Genomic DNA, 10,410 nt, shown 5'->3' with positions numbered 1-10,410 from the left:
TGTGACCGGCTTATTTTTTACGGGTATCTTGAAGAAAGTTATTGAAAACAATAACACTGATAGTAATATTGGCCAATCCACCATTTTTTTTTTAACAAGACTCACACTATTTCAATAATTTATAATTTAGAATTAACTGTAAATTTCTAATTTCGGTCGACCACGTATTACGCAACAATGTAACAGTTTGCATAAGGATCATTAATCTATGTTGATTTCAAATTTTCAATGCATGTGCCATACGTCTTTGTCACATCGTATTAGGTCTAGGCTACTCTATATATAAGGTTCCTCATACCATATCCTCGTGTACCAAAGATCATATTATCAATTGCCATATATACCATCAAAGTAAACTTGGAAAATGGCCGGGAAGATGAGGAATATAGTTTTGTTACTTATTGTCTGTGCAACAATGGGAAGTGCTTCTGCCCAAAGTGCTTCTGATGTGAGATCCACATTCCACCACTACAATCCGCAGGATAACAACTGGGACTTGCTTGCAGTAGATGCCTTCTGCGCCACATTTGATGAGGATCGGCCCTTCGAATGGCGCAGCAGATATGGATGGACAACCTTCTGCGGACCTAATGGCCCTAGTGGAGCAGACGCTTGCGGAAAATGCCTACCGGTAATTAGTTAAGACTATTATTCTTGATCTTTTATACGTGCAAATAATTAATTGAAATATATGTATATGAAGGTGACGAACATGGGGCCTGCATGGAGCTCAGGAAACAGTAAGAATCATCGATCAGTGCAGCAATGGAGGTTTGGATTTGGATGTGAATGTGTTTAACCAGATAGACACAGATGGAAGAGGCTATGCGGAAGGACACCTTGTTGTCAACTATGACTTTGTGGACTGCGGCGACTAAATCAACTGAATTATTTTTTAATTAGAGTCCAATCAAATTATGTAATTTTTGCTAACTAGTAAATAAACTTCACCATATGGATATGAAACACAGTTTCATCATATGAATGAAATGTAGCACTGGAATTAAGTGTTTATTATAACTGGAGAGATTTTTACGTAGGACAAACGTACCACGCGGCTGGTAGGGCAGCCCAATCAGTGAACATGCAAGGGGATGCTTTGGGTATTTTATTTTAATAAGTAAGGACAAATTTGGAACACACTTCAAATTTTCTGAATTTTGATTGGGCTGCCCCACTACCACATGGTACGTTTGTCCTATGTAAGAATCTCTCAACTGAATAAAAGTGAAAGCTACTTGGAATTCTTGGCTTATATAACCATGAGAATTTCTTGCCTAGAATTTTTTTGAATCAGGGAAATTGTATATTCATCACAAGCCAGAATAGGCCGTTACATACCATTCCACTGTCATTTAAAGTCATAGACAGACAAGAAGATAGTGGTAGTACCCACAAGTGGTATGTACAAATAGTCCTACTCATTATACATTCAAATACGTAGAGGTAGCGAAGACCCTCCTTTGGTACAACTTCAGAGGCGCTAGAGATATTTAGAGTGCACATCAAGTGCACATCGGTGCTTAACTTCCTAATACAAGGAATTTATTGTACTTAGACAAAGCTAAAAACATAGGGATGGGCGTAGGGAAAACATCCCAGCCCACCATAGAAGCCCAAAGGCAGCCCAAAGAAAAGTGACCCATAAGGCCCAACAAGGATGACTTGACCCAAGCCCAAATTTCATCTCAGCTTCCCTGGCTGCACACAGCACCGGTGCAACTTTGTCGATCCCACCGCTGCATCCCAATGCTTCAACCGGCGTCACTGCATCCCTCACCGCCATCGTCACCTCGTTGCAAGCCGCGCCGCCACAGTCAAAACGCAGTGCCGAAACCATGACCAGCCTCCCACGATGCCCGATCCGGTGCAGATCCACCGTCAAGCCCCACCATCATCGATGACCTGCTGTGTACAAACGCTCACCGCATCCAAGCCGTCGTCCGGTGCTTGCCGTCAAAACCATCAGCCAAACCTTGAGCCAGCACCCCTCTCTTAGAGCTCCCGAGCAAGTAGCCTTCAAACACCCGTCCGACATTGATAACAAAGAAAAAGGGGGATTAGTCTTTGCAATCAGATTGTCGTTTCAACCATTGTAGTCAAATGTGAAGCTTCCAAAGTAATAAGTTCAATACAGATGTTATCCCCTTTTCGAAGAAAGCAAAGTAGTGATAGGGACAAAAACTCTGTCAGACTGAATACTATGTCTACTTCGAAATCAGAAACAAAGATAATTAAGATTCATAATCTGAAAGGAAAACATGGGTATACATGCAGGATAAATTGTTGATGATCAAATGATTCTCATACTAACAATGCTACTTGTAACATGGAAGAGTGTTACTGGTCTGCTATCCAACTCTTACCTATGCATGATGATCCTCACTCTTCGGTTGTGCTCAAGTCTGTTCTCGCTGAAGTACATGTAGAAATTAGCTTCTGAATTTGCAGGAAAATTCGGGTTGGGATGACATATTAGGGACTGAAGTAAGCAAATTCATGGTGTGTTTTAGAGTACTAGTCTTCTCAGATTCTTGGTGTTCTACACACTAAAAGTTCTTACTTCTCAGCATATATACATAAGACACTAAGGTGTGGAGGGTGATCGAGTAAGGGAACTTTGAAGGTTTAGGGTTTTATCAGAGTGATAAGGGTTTGAGACTTTGAGTCGAGAGGTTGAAGACGTACGTACAGAGAATAAAACTACTTCAGCTCGTTTAGGCAGGAAAGGACTCGGTTCGAGAAAATGTAGGCTTTCCTTTATGTTTTTGGTGTGTTAGGCGACACTTATTGGGCTTTGACAAGATGTCCAACAATAGTGTACGTACGGGTTCATGGATGGAAGAGTTTGAATTAAAATAAGGATTAACATTGTTTGGTACGTTTAGATGTGTCACAGCATCATCTTCTAAGTTTCACATGTTATTTGAAATTCACATAGAATGGTGATTTACGCGATAAGGGTTGCTTGGTCTAGAAGTTGGACCAAAGTATATATGCCTAGAGGCTAATTCAGCTCCGGTGGTATACATTACTTTTGATAAAGTAATCTGGGGTTCACATCCAAAACCAATTGGCAATAGATGGAGTGGCCCAAACCCTTATAAACCCATAAGCAAAGTTATATTTTTCCAATGTGGGAGTTATATTGTAATACCCCGAAAAATCCAAATTAAATTCTGTGGATTTTTAGAAATGATTTCACGATAGTGGGAGCGAGTACGAGGCTCGGAGGAATTGTGGAATTAGTTCGAACGATTAATTTTCGAAAAAACGAACGTTATTTAGGGGGTCTCAAAAAGTGACTTTTTATACATTGGGAATTTGGGAAAACTTCCTTCATGAAAGTTGTAGAGGACATTAAACCGAGTGCGTGCATATGTGGTACGTAAAAATCGGAGTTCGTATGCGAAAGTTATAAGCAAAATATGAAAGTTACTGTTTATGGTAGATTGGTATAAATTTGAAATGTTACTGTAGCCAGGTAACTTTTCTTTCTTTTCTCTCTCCTTCCCCCGTGCTCTCTCAGTCTCTCTCTTCTGCAACTCTCTCTTTCTCTCTTCTGCAACCTCCTCTTTCACCACCTCTAGACCACCAAATGGCGAGCTGCGAGCATCGATAGACTCGTCTCTTCCTCCTTATCACGCATGTGGGAGTTGTTTACGACGATTTGGCCGGAAATGTGGAGATCGAAGCCAACATTTTTACTGTAGCAAATTAGTCAACGCCGATTTCCGGCCACCTCCAGTCATAAACCCAGGTCCATTAGAAGCGCCTTAAGCCGCTCTTCATGCTCGCCAAGTCTCATAACCCAGATCGAAGCATGGAGGAAGAAAGCATAATTGGAAAATTTCACTGTACATCGGAGTGCTTAATTGTTCGGCTACTTCAAGGTATTTTCTGACTTTGTCACAGTTGAGAAAGTGATTGGAAATGTTGAGATGATGCTGTGGATGAAATTTGGTGGCCAGAGGAGGTGGTTGACCGCCGCGTTGACCGCCGTTGACCGCCCACTGACCGCCGCTTGTGGCGGCGTATTCGACCATATTTTGAGTTTTTATTATCTAGGTGATGATCTACGCATCCTTACGAGCGTTTTGATATATTACAAGGTCATTTTAGAAAACGTTGATAAATAGTGAATTTATGTTTTGACGTTACTATTTAACGTTTTTACGTTTTATCTTCGGTTTACGATCTGTGAGGATCTGACCATCGGTTTTACTTCAAATTTGGATATGATGATCTTATGACTGTCCCAGTGGCTTTGTGTGGTCATGGGCGAAGATCCGACCGTTGGATCTTCGTATAAATGTAAAACAATGATTCGGAAGGCGATTCGTGAGAATCCGACCGTCAGATTTTCGTATAATTTTATGGAGATGTTTGTTAGAGTGATTCAAGAAGATCTGACCATTGGATCTTTGTGATAATTTTGGAGGATGATCCTAAGGGCGATCCGTGAGGATCCGACCGTTGGATCATCGTATAATTTTGATCCGACCGTTGGATCATCGTATAATTTTGATCCGACCGTTGGATCATCGTATAATTAGGATCCGACCGTTGGATCATCGTATAAATTCGATCTGACCGTTGGATCATCATTAAATTAGAATCCGACCGTTGGATTTCCGTATATGTGTGGTTTATGAATGATTGCTAAGTTAAGATCGTATCTGACTAGGTGATTGACGGTTTGAGTTGGTGGACGATTGTGGATCGTATTTTGAGCTGAATTGAAGACGCAGCGGGATTATCGAGGTGAGTAAACCTCACGTGGTTCATATTACGAACCCAATACAATTAATTGCTTTATTTTGTTGCAATCATATGAACTATTGTTGGTGTTACTAGACATTCCTGTGTGAATGTCTGTATATATATTATTACGTGAAATAATATGTATTGTTGGAGTTGTGTTGAGTTATTGTTGAGAAACAATATATTGTGAGAGATATTGAGTTTATTGTTGAGAAACAATATATTGTGAGAGGTGTTGAGTTTTATTGTTGAGGAACAATAAATTGTTGTGATCTGTGGAGATCACTAGGTCACGAGGTGACCATGGCATCTATTAGTGAATCACGCTCTCGTACCGGGCTGGTGGTTATTAATAGTATTAAATCGTAATCACGTCTGTGGCCGGACGAGTGGTTACGTTCAGTTAGAGCTCTAGTCTGTCTGCCAAATGTGGAGTGAACTTATGAGTGAAATTGAGAGTAACTCATAAGTGTCAATATATATATGGTAACCTTATGAGGGAAATTGAGAGTAACTCATAAGGGTCTATATATATATATGAGTCTGTCTACCAAATGTTGGGAAATCTTATGAGCGAATTTGAGAGTAACTCATAAGTGTCTATATATATATATGAGAGTGAGTGATCTTATGAGCTAAATTGAGAGTAACTCATAAGTGTCTATATATATATATGAGAGTGAGTGATCTTATGAGCTAAATTGAGAGTAACTCATAAGTGGCTATATATATATATGAGAGTGAGAAAGTAACGTGGGTTTGTGGTAGTCTTGAAATCTAATAAATCAACAGTTCTTTCTTGTTTACTCATACTGGCTGTAAAAAGCTTACCGGGTTTTGTGTTGTTGCAACTCCCGGTACACTATTCAAATTGTGTAGCGGGTAATCCTACAGGACAGGAGAACCAGGACGGTGATCGTGCGGTTAGAGCAATTGTTAGAGTTTTACAACAATTGTAAGTTGTGAGGTGTGTTATGCTCATTTGAGCTTTATAATATATTGTGAGAGTGAATTGTAATAATGAACTCGAAGTTTCGAGATTTGGTTTTTTGTAATTGTAATTATTCAGGTTTCGGATTTGAATTTATTATTCAAAATTCGGGGCGTGACAGTTTGGTATCAGAGCGTAAGGTGCATATTTGGTGATGTGTCAATACCTTCCGAGTGATGGCCCGTCTGCAGCGGATCCCCATCGTGTGCTCTTCGGTATTGGCTAAGTCATTGGGTATGCGTGAGTGTTGGGAGTTGTTTAGGCCGCTAGGTCGTTTAGGGAACGTGAATACCTTCCCTATAGTATTGACTTGGTTAATATGAATTTGTATTTGACTTATACTGTGTTTTAAGTGTTATACATGTCTTAGCCAAGCATACTATACTCCTTAGGTGATGGAGATTCGAAGGGGTTGTACTTAGAACCTTACAGTTGTCTTGTAGGTTCGTATTGGAATAAGTTCAGTGGCCGCGAGTTACAATCCTTGAGGAATAGGAACCTCTTGATTCAACTCTGTTAAGTCAACGAGGATTGTTTTATGGAAATGAGGTTCTTTTGATTGTTGAAGTGTTTGGTTGAAGACATGGTGTGGACCTATGCACGTACCTAGTGTGGATACGAGTATGAATTGTTATAAATTTTGTCTTCTTAAGTTGGACGTACAGATGTTTAGATGAGGTGTACGTATCAAGGATTAGATATCTTGTTTTATAAAGAGACGTCTTAGTGGAGTTTTGGTAATTGACATGTGATACGTGATTAAAGTGACTCTGAGGCAATTATGCTGACCTTGTGTGAGATTGAATTCTTAGTGTAGACTAAGAAGGTTGTGTGGTGATTTTATATACACTACGTGATGAACTTTTAGAAGGAAAAGTTATGAGTAAATGTATGGGTTTTTCCCTGATGTCTATAGCAGACTTGTGAATATAGTTTTGTTCAAGTGAATGAAATTGAATTTTGAGGCCTATGTATGGTGCAGGAAGAAGCATGGAGGACATGTTAGAGTCAGGCAAGGGTTTGCCTTTGGTGATTGATTTTAGGTGATATAGTTAAACGCAATTTCAGATATTGATTTTAGTGACTTTGTTAGGTATCCATAGTGGTTCAAGTGAATTACTATGTGATATGGAGTTTGATTCGATTTCTGAATCGCTAAATGTTAGGGATTGAATTGTGGTGAGTTTTTGTTGAAGCAATTGATAGATGGAATTATCGAGATTCTATAAGAGTTGTAAGAGTAACTCTAAAAACGTGGGTTTTTCCTAGCTAACTCAGGATGTGTTTAGCTTTATAAATCCCTAATCCTATCGATGAAATTGTTGTGTTTGGTTTGACTCAGAGGATACTAGCTAGACCTCGATGCGACTTAATTGATTGTTGGATTCTTTTTGAGTGATTGTTTTTATTGCATCATTATGAAAGATGTGTGCAGTAGAGTTGTTTATGGTTTTGAAAATAGTATTGGGTGACCAAGGTTCGATCCTTGGTGTTGTTGTTGGTTAAACAAACAGGAAAGAAAACATGCACACCATCTTATTGAGTTTATATTACAAAAAAAAAAAGAAAAAAAAAAAAAAAAAAAAGGAAAACGAGGACTATGCTGTACTAAGCCTAGTCAGCAGCTCCGGATGGGTTGAGGCTGAGCTCAAGAGAAACTGGAGATCCACGGTTGTAACCGCCTGAGCCACCGAAATAGTAATCATGTGCACTACCTTCCTCGGAAGTAGTCTTCAGGTTACCAAAGACGTCCTCGCCGTGCACGGGGAACAGAGGAAGAGTTTGAACCTCCTGGTGATCTCCTCCTCGTTGTTGCAGGGATGTTTGTCCTCCTGTTGTGCCAAAAGAGTTGGACTGGTATTAGTGTTGAAGTGTGAGGAAGAATATGAAACAAAATTTAAATCAAGAAATCCTTCATTACCAGTAGAATAGGTGGAACCAAAGTTGAGATCAATGGATCTACCATCATCAGTAGAACTAGTGGACCCAAAATTGATGTCAATGGATCCACCAGCTGGCCCAAAATTGATGTCGATGGATCCACTAGCACCAGTAGAACCAGTGGACCCAAAATTGAGATCAATGGATCTACCAGTACCAAGAGAACTAGTTCCCATGGGCACTGGAGCAGCCTGATTACACCTATTCATCTGCTTCTCTCGAGCCCTGACGTTCTGGAACCAAAAGTAAATGTTCTTACCCTCAACATACCCATACTGGTTCAGCTGGAGACAGATCTCGTGAATCTGCTCTGTAGTTGGGCACTTAAATCCCTTGACATAGTAAAGATCCTTGAGGATTCTTATTTGTTCTGGAGTAGGAATCCACCTGGTACGGCTTCGCCAGAAATCCATGTTGGCACTACTTCCAGCTGCTTGGGTGTTTCCTCCCTCCTCTGTTGGTTGCTGTTGTTGTGGTTCCATTTGTTGCGGGGTTTGGAGCTCCATTAGTTGCAGAGTTCGTGGCTCTTGGGTCATGGGGTGAGAGGATGTGGAAATCGAGGAATACATGGTTTAGTGTTTGAGGGAGATTTTGTTAGAAGGATTGGAGTTGTTGAACTGGTGATTGGAGATCTGAGATTCTCAGAGGAAAGATGAGATCGAATCTTCAAATGGAAGAAAAGATCTGAGAAAGAAGGATTGAAGATTTGGAGGAAAAGATTGAAGATCTGAAAGTTCAGAGGAAAGATGGGATTGAATCAACTAGATGGGAGAGAAGATCAGAAGAGAAGGATTGAAATTGATGAAGAAAGGATTTGAGAAGAGAAAGGCTGAAGAGTTGAGAGAGAAAGGCTTGAGCTCGGAAGAAAATTTCTTTTCTTTTGGAGTGAACAGTTTTTCCCCAGAATGCACCTATTTATAGAACAAGGTGAGCAGATCTCCACCGTTGGATGAACGATCTCAGAATTTGAATCCACGCGTTGGATTAAAGTCATCCGAAAACCCGGAAAAGTTGTTGGCGCGTGGAGAGCGTGTAAGGGGACAGGCCGAACCTCGAGATGCTGTGGCAGACAGCTTTAGCCGAAAGCAGATTTGACTGCCGTAAATCACGGAAGGGATAAGCCGTGACACAAGTGGGCCGTACTTGGGCCTGTCTCGGATCAAGGCATCACTGTAGCTGTGGGTGGAGGCCTGATGGGCCGAGTTTCAGAAACAGTTTTGGACATGATGGGCCGAGTTTCTGAAACAGTTTTGGATGAGTTGGGCCGAATTGTTGAAACAGTTGAAACAGTTGGTTTAAATAAAAGGATTGGTATGGATAATAACGTGAGCAGCCGTGCTCGAGTGGTTGAGTGTACAGTTCGTGTACAAGAGGTCTGAGGTTCGAACCTCGCCTCTCGTTTATTTTTATTATGTTCGTTTATGACATAATAAGTATAAAATTTGTACACATTATATTAAGCACAGCTTGTGCTCCAGTGGTTGGGGGACAAAGGTTTCGTGCGGCAGGTTGAGGTTTCGAACCTTGCCTTCCCCGTTATTTTATTTATGTCACTTATGACATAATAAATATAACACGTGAGCATATATTAGTGAAGGCAGCTCTTGCTTCAGTGGTTGGGAGCAAAACCTTCGTGTTCGAGGTCGGGAGTTCGAACCTTACCTCTTACAAATATTTTTGGATCTCGTATATGCTTGATATACGGACGTATATACGGTATGTACGGTATACATAAGTATATACGGTCTGTACGGTATGCATACGTATATACAGTTGTACGGTATGCATACGTATATACGGTCTGTATGGTATGTATACGTATATACGGTATGTACAATTTCATACCGTAGCCGAGCTGGAAGTTGGTGGGCCGATTGGTAGGCCCAAATAGTAAGCCCAATTGTTCGGCCCGATTGGTAGGCCCAAATGGTAGGCCCAAATGTTAAGCCCAATCGTTCGGCCCGAATAGTAGGCCCAAATGTTAAACCCAAAGTGGTTTGGGGCCGGTTCGAAATGTGGATGGTCCGATTTCTTCAGGCCCAATTGGCCAGCCCTAGTGCTTAGCCCAAGGATTGAGCAAGCCCAAGTCATCATCATTGGGTGACATAATTTATTGGCGTACTTTTGGGGATGATTTGTTTTGAGTGATGCATCTCTATGGTTGTGAAGAGTGGTGCATGCTTAAGTTTTACTATGGAGATTTACCGTGATGCTAATTGAGTAGCGAAACACTTTGTGGGAGTGATTACTGTGCTTGTATGCCAGTACAGAGTGATGATCTATGTGAAGATCTATGTGATGATCTATGTGAAGATCTATGTGAGGATCTATGAGATGATCCATGTGACGATTTTGTGTATGTGATGTGGAGTGTTGTTGAACAGTTGTTTTGTGAATTTACATTGTGATGAAGGGATTTAGTGGCCATAGGAATGTATTTTTATACAAAGGATTGTGGCTTTGTAGATTACTACAGATTTGGAAAAGATGGAGATTCTATGATTAGGTCAACCTTAATCGAGAGGAATTGACTTACGCTTAAATTTCGGGACGAAATTTCTTTAAGGAGGGTAGATTGTAATACCCCGAAAAATCCAAATTAAATTCTGTGGATTTTTAGAAATGATTTCACGATAGTGGGAGCGAGTACGAGGCTCGGAGGAATTGTGGAATTAGTTCGAACGATTAATTTTCGAAAAAACGAACGTTATTTA

At 40.6% G+C, this 10,410-nt stretch overlaps 1 pseudogene; it reads left to right on the top strand.

Annotated features, from left to right (window-relative positions):
* Positions 1-391: 391 nt before the first annotated feature.
* Positions 392-884, top strand: LOC133723725 (pathogenesis-related protein PR-4-like; annotated as a pseudogene).
* Positions 885-10,410: the final 9,526 nt, after the last annotated feature.

Source organism: Rosa rugosa, chromosome 7, assembly GCF_958449725.1.
Source record: "Rosa rugosa chromosome 7, drRosRugo1.1, whole genome shotgun sequence".
In the NCBI taxonomy this organism is placed as follows: Eukaryota; Viridiplantae; Streptophyta; class Magnoliopsida; order Rosales; family Rosaceae; genus Rosa; species Rosa rugosa.
This window is presented reverse-complemented; position numbering and strand designations above follow the sequence as displayed.